This window comes from Dioscorea cayenensis, chromosome 4 (assembly GCF_009730915.1).
Source record: "Dioscorea cayenensis subsp. rotundata cultivar TDr96_F1 chromosome 4, TDr96_F1_v2_PseudoChromosome.rev07_lg8_w22 25.fasta, whole genome shotgun sequence".
In the NCBI taxonomy this organism is placed as follows: Eukaryota; Viridiplantae; Streptophyta; class Magnoliopsida; order Dioscoreales; family Dioscoreaceae; genus Dioscorea; species Dioscorea cayenensis.
Genome location: NC_052474.1, coordinates 10317270 through 10329076, shown reverse-complemented (window position 1 = coordinate 10329076; position 11807 = coordinate 10317270). Strand labels below are relative to the sequence as shown.

The 11807-nt window shown below is 33.3% G+C and overlaps 1 long non-coding RNA gene across 1 annotated transcript; it reads right to left on the bottom strand.

The window, feature by feature from the left end:
- Positions 1–4199: 4199 nt before the first annotated feature.
- LOC120257990 lies at positions 4200–8767 on the bottom strand. Its single transcript, XR_005535938.1, has 3 exons — positions 8663–8767; positions 8396–8528; positions 4200–4255 (listed from the first exon to the last, which is right to left on the bottom strand). It is a non-coding gene; the product is annotated as an uncharacterized LOC120257990 (long non-coding RNA).
- Positions 8768–11807: the final 3040 nt, after the last annotated feature.

Below are 11807 nucleotides of genomic sequence, written 5' to 3'. Positions count from 1 at the left end.
TTTATGAACTCCTTTTGTGTCTTGGTCCTTGAATTGAACAAAAACTCTCAACATTGTGTCTTTATAGCCTATCTTTGCTTCCTTTTTACTCTTCAACGCATTTACAATCTATATGCATAAAAAAACACCAAATACACAATATGAGACATAAACCATGGTAAAAATGATGCTCAATGCACGTAAAACATATATAAAAATATGTCTACTCAAGCACGTATCAGTAACCATGGGTTTTCTCTCAGGTCGTGCATCAGGAGCCTCAGTAGGGTCGTCATCATCCTCAAATGATGACGCAACTAGCGTGTATCCACCTGAACCTGTGTGCCTCACTATGTTCATAAGCCGGAGAGTGACCAGTCCCAAAGATGTAAGGGTACTGATCTTCACCTACCGGTGCACTGAAAGAATGAGACCCATATTGAATAGGAGCCAAGAAATGTATGGCCCGATGAAGAGTGCTCCTATCCGCAGATACTCACTTATATGATGAAGTGCGCCCGTACAGAAGATCCAACCGGCGAAGTACGTCTGTACAATCACTAGGACATTTCACTGATCTGCTAAGAACATGTATATACATGTGTGCTGGTCATGCAAGAAGAGAGCCCTTCAACTGGCCAAGGACGAACTGGTAGCCGCCACATAAGTCGTGAACTACTTGTCTCGGAGTAAGGCTAGGAGGGTAATAAGAGGAGAGTTGTGTATATTCCACTTTATCAACATAGTCCTCATCGTATAAGTCGAGCAAGACTACAAACTGTGTCAATGACATCCCATGGGGTTGACCAAAAGCTCAGAAATAAATAGTATCCTCCTTATCAAAATAGGTGTCTGCCACAGAACCATCAAATGAGAACGAGGAAAGAACCTCCAGGGTAATCTCGCCAGACTTGATCGGGAATGGGAAAAAGATTGTCTAAACTTAAGCTTTTGGAGGCGTTCGAACCTTTGTTGATGTATAGGGTCAGGAAATTCGATTTCTAGTGGTAGGGCTGGCTCCCTATCTTGGTGAGGATATTTCTGAGCTAATTTCTTAATCCTAGGTACCATACATGCAAATAAAAATCCAAAAGAAGTTAGTTCAGCATGTATTTAGTGAGTATAGGGATCCACGCGAGTGTGTGGGCAAGCCATGCGCCCATGTGGCGTTGTTTGCAACTCTTCCAGCCCACGCGAGTGCGTGCTAGCTCTGTCGAGGGACAGGTAATAGCATGCTTGTAGCTATGGCTTTGTCCGGCAGAAGCACCACTCGATCAGGTGGCGCAGCCACACGGTCGCGTGGCTGCGTGGCCACGTGGTTGTTGGCCGCCCCACGTAGCCGCGTGTGCCCCCAACCATGGCCAAAATACCATGGTCAGGGCTTAAACACTTCACAAAGCTGTTTACATTCATTCTAGAGTGTTTTGACATGATTTTCCATGAAAAATAGCATCTAAAAACCAAGAAAACTCCATGAATTTAAAGACAAGGACATGGAGAAGATGGAGAGAGATTAGGGCTTATCGGCATGAATTGGAGAAGAAACTGTTAGTGCAACCGCACTATTTATTGGCATGATTTGACACCTAGACCAAGTGACGTGGCAACCAAGGTGACAAAGCATAATTGATGATGTGGCAAGCATGGTGACATGGCAAGGAGACTTGGAGTGCAAGGCAAACATCTTGAAGATCTTGATGGAGCTATTTTTAGTAAGTCTCTAACATGGAGCCAAATATCTTAAAGATCATGGTGAAGCTATCTTAAAGATCATGGTGAAGCTATCTTAAAGATCTTGGTGGAGTTATTTTTGGCAATGCCTTACAACTTGAAGACAAGATCATATCAAGACCATATTTAGGTGATTTGATTGAAGATTAAATATGGTAGAGCTTAATTAAAGAAAGATCTATTCATGGTGTGAATGAAGGAGATATGATTTGAAGAATCCTTGATGAGAATCATTGAAGTCTATTAACGGCAAGATTTGAGGACCAAACTTGGGTGAATTGAAGATCAAGTTTGGAGAATCTTTGAAGACCAAATTTAGGAGAAATTTGGCAAGTTTCATGGAAGACACACAAGGACGTGCACCCCTTGCGAGGGGACTGCGTGATGAGGAACTGAGGAGGTAGGCTAGTTGCCGGCAGTCGGGATCGGGAGATTTGGCTGCATCGACTCGGACTAAGCATGACCGGGAGGTTGATGGGTCTTGAGGTCGTCCGCAACGTAACCAGAACTCAGTCAAGTCAGCAGTCAGGGCCATGTTGCAATTCATGTTACAACAGGAGTTGCAACAGCTAATTTCGGCAGGTTTTTAAATTAGTAGCCGCGGAGATTCTAAAAGAGGTATGTGCTATATTTGGGACGTTGAGGCGTCTATATAAGTTACCTTGCTCGTAGATTGTAAGGTGTGACTCTTGAGTGACTCTTTGAGGAGAGTGTGTGAGCACCAAACAATCTAGAGAGGGTAGTGAGCTTTATTGTTGAGAGTGTGAGTGACAAGTGTTTGTACTCATCTATTTTTACCTCTTTTAGTGGATTGTTTATCTCCGGGCTTGGCCCCCCAGACGTAGGCGAGTGGACGCCGAACTGGGTTACCAACGTTGTGTGTCTCCTTGTGTTTGTTTGTGTGCTTTTTCTTTATTGATTTGTGTGAGACTTCTATGAGTGCTTAAGTGCTACTTAATACCCACAAACCACACCGGAGGAACTAACAGAAACTTTGAGGAAAATGCTGGCAAAATACAGCTAAATCTCCAAGAAGTCAAAGAAAAATGGTTTGAGAGTCTAAAGGTCGAAGCTCTTGAAGATGGATAAATGGGAGATGAAGGGGTTTGGGGATGAAGAAAGTGAATAGTGCCCCTTCATGTTCTTATAAGCCACATTGGGTGTGAAAATTCCACACCCATGTGTGGACACTGTACACGATCACGTGAAAATTCCACGTGACTGTGTGGACTACAAAATTTCTACAAACAGTCAATGCGAACCTGTAAACTCCAAATTAACACTAATTCATCAACTATAGACATGAATTACACCCTAAACCATGCCACATACATAGAAATCAATTTAAATCACAAAAAAATTTCAATAAAAAATCCAACAACAACAAAAATTCATCAAGGCACACACTCATTAATTTATTATTGTAAAAATAAATCTAGCTTAGAAATTAACTAAAAACTTGGGTTGCCTCCAAAGAAGTGCTTGTTTAACGCCACTTAACTTGATGTACTTGTCCATACCTCACGGTGGCTCATAGAGATGGAAAATTTCTTTCTTTACAACATGTACACATGAAGGACAGAAATTCTGCATACTCAAGGAGAATTGATTAAACATGTTATAGAATGAGGGAGTATCATTTTTTTTTTCTTTTTTGTGCTTATCTCCAAGTGCATTGGAGTACTTCCTATGGTGACATCTCAACCTCTTTAAGTGGTGAAAATTTTGTTTCAAAATCCTCCTTTTGGTTGCTTTTAGAGGACTTGTTCTACATGATTGCTCATTTTCTCCTCCTCAATGTCCGACCACTCTTTATATGGGTCCGGATGCAAAATTCCTACAATAACTCATTAATAATCTTATCATTGACATCTAAAAAATAACATGAGTCATCAAAGTCAAGAGAATGCTTCATTGCTTCGATGGACAAGATGTGGTTTCTCTTCTCCTATCCGTAGCATCATCTTGCTTCCATCCATGTCGATGAGCGCCTTTGGAAGTTCGTGAGGAATGGTCTCCCTAGAATTAGTGGAACCTCTACATCTTCATCAACATCAAGCATCACAAAAATCTGCAGGAAAAATATATTTGTCAACCTTTACTAAAACATTTTCAATTATACCTCTTGGATGAATAACTGAACGATCGGCCAGCTGTAACGTCATGCTAGTTGGCCTTGGTTCTCCTAACCCCAATTTTTGAAATAGTGTGTATGGCATGAGATTAATACTAGCCCCCAAATCAGCCAATGCTTTTTTTCCCTCAAGCCTCCTTTGCTCATCAGTTCGGGAATCCTTGGAGCATATGAAGAGGGGTGACACAGCTGAGGTTGGCCGGTCTCTCACAAAAAAGGCCCAGAACAGAACTCTGCGCAAGCCAGGTATTATTTTGCTTAGTCGGGCATTAATTCACACTCCTCCGGAGTCGAACCCATGATCTAAGGCTTTTGTCTCACTTAAAGTGAGCGCCTCTCACCAATTAATTAAATTTGGCACACCCTGAACCAGGCTGAATAGACCTGATACGTTGACAAATGGCCGTACACCTACAAAGCCGAAGCCAAGTAAACATACATGACCTCAAAACCTGATCCAAAACAGAACAAAGAATCTAACAAGGAGGTCAAAATTAGGAACATAACAAAATAGTTCAACATTGATAGAATTAGACTAAGTGTTTTGCAAAACGAATACAAGCTTATTCAAATAAAACCTAGGCGGCGCCCACAATAACCGAGACTTATTACATCATAATAATTTAGTGATTGTCGTACCCGCTAAGTTATCTGTCACCCAACAATACTCTTGATCTAAAAAGAGATATTAACAATATTTATGAGCTCAAAAGCCCAGCAAGTACCCACTAAAAATATAGGGATCAATAATTTATCAAAATCAAAAATTCGAAATCAAATTTAGTTCAAATAAATATAAATGTCAAAATCTAAGCACATAAGTCCCCCAAACAACTATTGTCAAAACAAAATAACAGAATTAATATTTTACCCTCGGTGACCCGAGCCAAAATTATCAGAAATCATATTTTCACCCTTCGTGACCCGAGCCAGAATTATCAGAGGACATTATTCTTCACCGACGGAAAACTGTAGGATGCTATAGTTTATATATCAAAGTACATCTCGGCACAGTCAGTGTTTAACCCCAGTGATACGGTTAGTGTATAGTTAATTGGGGACTAGTTTTATGTCAAAATACTTCATGTTCACAAAACAATAAACTATCAACATTCAGATTGGGCAAAATACGAGTAATTTGCCAAACAAAATTTTTCGCCGTCGCATGATCCCATTTTATCATAGCAAAATAAACCATCTATTTGAATCCAAACATGAATGGATAATTTTAAAAAAAATATTAATAATAATTAATTAGAAATTAATTAAAAAAATATCTAAAATTTAGAATTGAAATAATACATATTTAGATAAGCTATCTAAAACTTTAGAAATTAAATAATCTAAATTTAAATAAATATTTAAACCTTTCAGATTATTCTAATCCAAAATAAAAATATCACTAACTCAAAAATTTCAAATAATTTCAAATAATTCCAAAAAAATAATAATAAATAAATAATTCAAAAATATAAATCATAATAATCAAGTATTTTTCTCAAAAAAATTCCAAAAAGTTTTTTTAAAAATTAGAATTTTTCAAGTATATACATATAATAAGATTTATATGTGGGATAAAGTGAATCGATTAACGGCCAAAAATAGTCCCAACTCTTACACAAATTCAAGGCTTTTAGCATGTCTACATTTGGGAAGAGATTCTATTAGTTTTAAAACAATATTTGATGTGCTACAAAGCTTAAGAGGCTAGTAAGCAATAGTATTACAAAATGATATTTATAAAAGGGTACATATGCAAAAAGTTCAAGCTATTAATCTAGACTCCCAAATATTGATTCTTGCGAGGGTACAACAACAATTATCCACTTTAAAGGGCAAATGAACAATTCCATCACAATCATTGAGAACTAAACCCCTCATAACTTTACATATACTATTCCAAATCACATATCCGAAATTCACATTATTTGGAGTACTACTCACATTATGGCATTCATTTGATTCTCCAGGTATTTCTGCAAACTTTTAATTCAAACATATACTTTTAAAATATGTATATCTCTCAACCTTCAACTCCAAAAGTAATGCAATTTTTTTAACAATTAGAGAACTCAAAAATGAACAATTTTCTTATCTTTCACCTTTCCAATTCAATGTCGATGATCATAAAATAACTTAAAAACACTTAAAGGCCTGGATAGAAATCCTACCTGAGGCACCTGCATTCAAAGGCTATATCTTACAGGATACAATTGTAAAAATTCTGAAATTTGGCAGGTACTTAGCCAACGTTAAACTCTACAAGTTTCTTATTTTACTCTCCTCTAAATTTTGTCTTTAAGACCCTTAAAATCGAAGAGGGGTTTCTACCATTATCAAAAATTAAATCTAAAACCTATCAAATTAATCCCAAACTCCTCAAATATGAAGCTAACCTAACCCATCCATCATTAACATCTGTCATCAAGATCTAAAAATCGATAATAATAATTCTACATTTTGGTCAAAGATCCGAGAAAGAGGAAGCTTACCTCAACAATAATACTAAATCAACCATAGATGACGAGACCCTTCTCGCATCCTCGCTGTAGACACCACTCGCAAACAGGCAGAGAAAGATGAGACTAGGACTTTCACTTTTCCTAACGGTGACCTAAATCCAAAGAAGGCGAAGAAGTATCTAGGGTTTTGAAACTGAAAACACAATCAATGGGTAGGAATATATATATGAAAATTTTAAAAAATATATAATAATTTTTTTATTTTCTATAGAAATTAAGGTAAAATTAAAATTAAATAAAATAAGCTATTTATCAATTTCAAAAATATAATATGTTTATAAAATTAATTTTATTATATATTATGAGATAAAATAATAAAAATTAGTTTAAAATAATATAATTTAGTGTTATGTTATAAATATTTTAATATTATTAAAATAATATTGGTAAAATTTCTAAGAGAAATTGACAAGTGTTAAATAGGTTTTCTACTTTAATATACATATATATATAATAAAAAAAATTGGCGGGGGACAGGGATTCCACGACCCCGTGTGGATCCCCGCGGGGGAGTGAGTTGGGATAATTTCTCCCCCGCGGGTAATTTGGAGGCGGGGAATCCCCGCCGCGTGGGAAGCGGGGATGGGGACGGGGATCCCATTCCCCGCCCCGCCCCACCTCACTTACATCCCCAGTTCATAAAGTAAAGTAAGGGGAGGGATTGGAAAGGAAAGGAAGGGATCAACCCATACCTTGTTTGGGGCAAAGGTAAAGGAAGGTTTTGAAGGTAAGAGAAAGTAATGTTACACACTGTTATTACCAAAATACCCTTTGAGTTTCAAATGTTCTATTATGATAAATAATGGATCAACAAATAAATTTTATTCATTAATCTCAATTAAATGGCTAAAAAATAATTAATTAACATAAAAAAATCTATAAATATTTTCAAATCTTTATACAATCCCATACATATTAGTAAATAAAAATAGAAAGATATTTTCGTCCAATAAAATTATAACTAAAGATTCCGGTGGATCTCCGATGATGATAGGAGGAGAAAAAGCTCAATGATAAGGCTTTTTTTATTTGAATTCACTCTCAAAATAAAAGGATATTATTAGTTATTACAATGTTATTAAAATGGCATTTTCGTCTATGAAATTATCAACCATTCCCAACCCTTCAATTTAGAGGGTTGAGAAATGGGCTGTTTTCAACCCCCCATTTACCTCCAAAACCCTTACATCCTCCTCCAACCCTTCTCCCCAAACAAGGGTTGAGAGAGCCCTTACCTCCAAAACCCCTCTCAACCCTTCTTTCCAAGCAAAGCCTAAGGGGTGGGGCTCACACTCTATGAATCTAGATAATGATTAAGGACCATTATGAGATCATGTCACTTAGACTTGAATTTATTGTAACTCTAATTTTAAACAGTTAATACTTTATGAATCATTATGTGGGGCTAATGATATTGTTAACATAGAAACTGTTAGATACATGTATCTATGTGTATGTATATCTTGAGTATAAATCATGTACACTATACGTATTGTACACTTCATTATCTATTTATACATGAGCTTGTCCACTGAGATTGGTGGTTCAAGCATTCTCTCTTCCTCTCTTTCTCTAACAGAAACATTCTATGAATACTTAATCTAAAAATTATTTGTGTGATGACATGTAAAAATGTGGTGCTCATCAGGAGGGATGAGTTCATGGATTAATCGGCAATGAGAATATGTAGTGGAACCTTTCATGTTATAGATACCATTATGTTCAAAGAAATACAATCAAATAATTGCATCATCTAGATTTTTTTTATAATTATTAAAGTTGAGATTTAATTAAAAATAATCTCATTTTAGTGCAACCTATGTGATAAGATAGAATTCCACATACATTTTGTTACACAATAAATAAAATCACATAACATAATCTACACTTGAATGTCGATGATAAGCATCCAACCAAACTCATAACACACTAAAAAAAACCCATCAAAAATGAAAATAAATAAATAAATTTAAATAAACTAAAATAAAAAATCCATTAAAAGAACAGAACCAAGCATTGAGAAGCTCACCTGAAGTTCTTTGCAAAAAAAGAGATGCTCAATTGTTGTCTTATGGGAGAAGTAGAACTTAATTGGAAGACCACATGTTCAGATGCAGCAGAAACTTTGCAAGTGGGTTGCTTTAAATGGGAGAAGTACAAAGCTGAAATAAATTTTCAGTTTTTTTAAAGAAAATCACAAACCAATTAAAGGAAAAACAAAATTATCGAAAACAATAAAAGTGGACAAAAAGCTAGGATTTAGGGCAAGAAGTGAGGAAGGGATTGGATGGCTTACCACATGTAGGCAAGAACTCGGGAGATCCAAGCCAAGAGAGAACGTGATAAGAGCAACTAGCATCTAAATTTTACAAGCCTCACCATCAAAGCTTGTGATCAAGCTCCCGAAAATGAATTAATCTTGTTTTTTTAATATTATTATTATCCAAATATCAGGAGGAAAAAGAAGTTGAAATTACACAAATACTAATTAAAAAAAATAAAAAGAATCAGAATGAATCTCCACTCCATTCTAATAATCACACAGTAACATCCTCTTTATCACTTCCTCTTCTATTTCTCCTTTTCCTTCCATTTTAATAATCTCCACTACCTTCTAAATTTCAGAATTAAAAAAATTATTCAGTTTATTATTTTTTAACATGAAAAACAAACAAACAACCTAAAAATTCAAATTTTATGAATCTACACAACATATTTATATATATATATATACACCTCATAAAGAATCTGATGAGATTGTTGTTGATCCTTTCCCTTCTTTGAGATCGGAAAGGCTTGGGACTTGCGGCGTGTTGGCAGGCTTCGGAGCTAGAAGGTGCACCGGAGAGACTGGAAATCCTTCTGAGAAACAAGGGTCGGTTTCGTAATGAGGCCTGAGCATCCCCTTTCCCTAAGCATACAACTTTACTCTTCTTTTTCTTTCTTTATTCATTTCTTTTTTTAATTTATTTTTTAATCTCCAGACATGTGACCTTATGTCCTATCCATTATTTGAATTTTATATTTTTTAATTGAATTCATATCAGTTTATAATTTAATTGTTTATATTTTCTAGACATGATAGCATTGTAGGAAATTATTGGGTACGGTATACATGTAATTTTTATGTAATTTTTTAATATAAATGATTAGATATTATCAACATTCAACATTAGGATTATTTTCTAATGTTGATAATATATAAATGATAACATTATAGGATATTTTCTAGACATGGTCGGTTTAGATTTTTCATTATCAAAGTTTTTATTTGTTATTTTTTTCAATAATTACATGTAATTTTTATATAATTTTTTAATATAAATTATTAGATATTATCAACATTAGGATTATTTTTTATTTTTAATAAGTGGTGTCCTTGATGTCATATTTTATTTTTTTCAATAATTACATATAATTTTTATATAATTTTTTAATATAAATGATTCAATATTATCAACATTAGGATTATTTTTATTTTTAATAAATGGTGTCCTTGATGTCATATCCATTGTTTCAATTTTTTATTTTAATTGGTGTTATATCTATTTATTTTCTTTTATAATTTAATTGTTTGTATTTTCGTATAAGATTTTTATGATGTCATTGTAGAGGGACATTATTGGCTATTGTAAACAAAATTTTCATATCAAAGTTTTTTATTTATTATTTTTGTCAATAATAACATGTAATTTTTATATAATTTTTAATATAGGTGATTAGATATTATAAAACTAAGATTATTTTTTATTTTTAATAAGTGGTGCCCTTGATGTGATATCCGCTGTTTCAATTTTATATTTTAATTGATATCATATAAATTTGTCTTATTTTATAATTTAATTGCTTGAATTTTCATATAAGATTTTTGTGATGGAATTATTGAAGGACATTATTGGGTATTGTAAAAAAATTTGATTATCAAAGTTTTTTTATTTATTATTTTTTCAATAATTACATGAAATTTTTATATAATTTTTTGCTATAGATGATTAGATATTACAAGCACTTGGATTATTTTTTATTTTTAGTTAAAGTTAGTTATTTTTTAAAATTACAACATTTGCACAGTTTGTAATAAAAGGATACCATTTATTTATATTTATAAACGATTTTGAAACAGTATTTGTTAAAAGCTATTTTATACATTAATTTTTGAGGTAAATTTTTCCTATTAAATATTAAGGTTTGTGATTCTTTTATACTATTGACAAGATTGGGAATTGATCTCGTCTCTTATGTAGCATGAAGATGTGTGATATATTTATAAAATCTGTGTGCTCATTAGACATGTGACTTGTCCACTTCATAAAAAAATTTAAAATAAATTATTAATTTTTATATATTTTTTAATTTGGTTTATTTATGCAACTATATATGAATACCTTTCATTTTCGAATATTATATTATCCATCTCTCTTTAATGTAAAGTTAGCAACCCTTTATTTTATTTTTAGTTCAACCATTAATCTCAATGATAAGTACATTGGTTAAATGAAAATGATATATCATTTATGACAAAAACTTATTGTCATGCATTAATTAAATTAATGTGATATTATGTAATTTCTTATAAAAATGTTATATGTATGTGTGACAAGTGAGATTGTCCTAAATTTTTGTACTTTAGTAACTTGTATACACATCACAATATAATTAAGATGTATGACAAAACCAAAAGGTCATTGATAATGTACAATGTTATTAGTGATATAATGTCAAAAATCTGTTTAAAAACAATGACATTATATTTTTCGTCATAAACAATGCAATACCTTAATGACGAGAATGGGAGTGTCACTAAAAAGCGTTACCCGCCATCTACAATTTGAGGGAAAAATTTGGCGCCACACATTTTGTGAGCGTTATTGATAAAACACCAAAATTTATTTTTAAAAAAATGAGCGTTACATATTGTCACAAACAATGTAATACGTTGATGACAATAGGATAGTGCCACAAAAATATTTTTTTAGTGTCACTAAAAATTATTACCCTCAATCTTCATTTGGAGGGAAAAATTTGGTGCTACACATTATTTGACGCTAGTGACAAAACGTCAAAATTTTCTTAGGAAACATGACGTTATATATTCATCACACACAATGCAATATGTTGATGACGAAATAAGTGGCTCACAAAATATTGTTAGTGTCACAAAAAAAATTACTCTCCATCTTCATTTTTAGGAAAAATTTGACCCCATACATTATGTGACGCTAGCGATAAAATGTCAAAATCTTTTTCAAAACAAAGACGTTATAATTTCGTCACAAATAATGTAATACATGGATGACCAAAATAGAGAGTCACAAAATATTGTTAATGTCACTAAAGAAATTTCCCTCCATCTTCATTTAAGTGAAAATTTGGCGCCATGCATTATGTGACACTTCAAGGTGATGTTCTCAAACATCGTCACATACAATATTATGTTTTAT